Source organism: Cynara cardunculus, unplaced genomic scaffold (genome assembly GCF_001531365.2).
Source record: "Cynara cardunculus var. scolymus isolate 2C unplaced genomic scaffold, CcrdV1 Un_Scaffold_4558, whole genome shotgun sequence".
Classification (NCBI taxonomy): domain Eukaryota; kingdom Viridiplantae; phylum Streptophyta; class Magnoliopsida; order Asterales; family Asteraceae; genus Cynara; species Cynara cardunculus.
The window spans coordinates 1-1,312 of NW_020201951.1; positions in this window are offsets into that span (position 1 = coordinate 1).

Consider the following 1,312-nt stretch of genomic DNA (forward strand, 5'->3'; position numbering starts at 1 on the left):
AATATAACATGAAATAATAAAATAATATATATTTTTAATATAAATATATAAAATAAAACAAAATTAATAAAATATAAATATATAATTAATTGAGTTGATGTTTATGACAAAAAAATGATTGGCACAAAATTTAAAACAATCAACACCCCCTCTAAAGGAGTGCCATTAGCACCCCTCGTTATAAAATAACTATTTTTAAGTCTAGTCGTCAAGATTGACAGCAAAACATCCTCTGGCTGATAGGGATAGGGATAGGGATAGACCAAACAAAAGGGTTATCTAACCGCACCCCTTCCTATTTCTTTCTCTCTATTTTTTCTATATCAATGATACAATAAAATAATTAAAATTTATTTATTTTATTTTTTAATTTTAACCCTTTAATATTTTTAGTTTTAACTATTCAATTTTTTAAATACTTTTTTATTATATCCTTTAAGTTTTTTATCTATATTATAATTACATATATTAATAACTACTAGAAGGATACTTGCGTAATGCAACGATATATATCTTGATTTTAATATTTCATTTTATTCTTTATTTGAGTCGATGTTATAGTATGGTCTTATGTGATTCTGAAAAAACGACGATGTTTTATTTTTGAATAAAATATAAATTTGAAGATATCATAAATATTTGACAAAAATATATCGATATTAGTATCAAATTAAATATTTAAAATTTTTATTTTTTGTGTAATTTTTTAATTTAAATTTTTTTATCATAATTTTATTTAAGTTCAATAACGATGTAATTTATATTTGGTTTAATAATATAAGTTTCTTATAAAGATAATAATTAATTATTTTGTTAAAACTCGATAATTATTGTAATTACATTTTAGATTTTTTATATTTTAAAATGAGATGTTTATTCTTTATTTAATTACGTTTATCCGCAGTTAGTTACATGAATTCAAAAATGAAGCTTTAGTAAGTTGTGCTTATGCATAATTTACTTGTAATCTTGAATTTTAAGTAATATGCATCAATATACAGTAATTTAAGTTCAATAATGAAATAATTTTTTTGGGTTTAATAATATAACATGATATAAGATAATAATTAAGTATTATGTTAGAACTCAATGATTATCCTAATTATTTTTTATATTTAAAATGAGATGTTTATCCAATATTTGATTATGTTTATCTGTAATTAGTTACACAAATTCAAATATGAACCTTTAATAAGTTGTACTTATGCATAATTTACTTATAACTTAAATTTTAAGTAATATGAATCAATAAATAGTACTTCGTGCATAAAAAATGATTTTTATATGTTTTGTCAAATGTTTTATAATATAG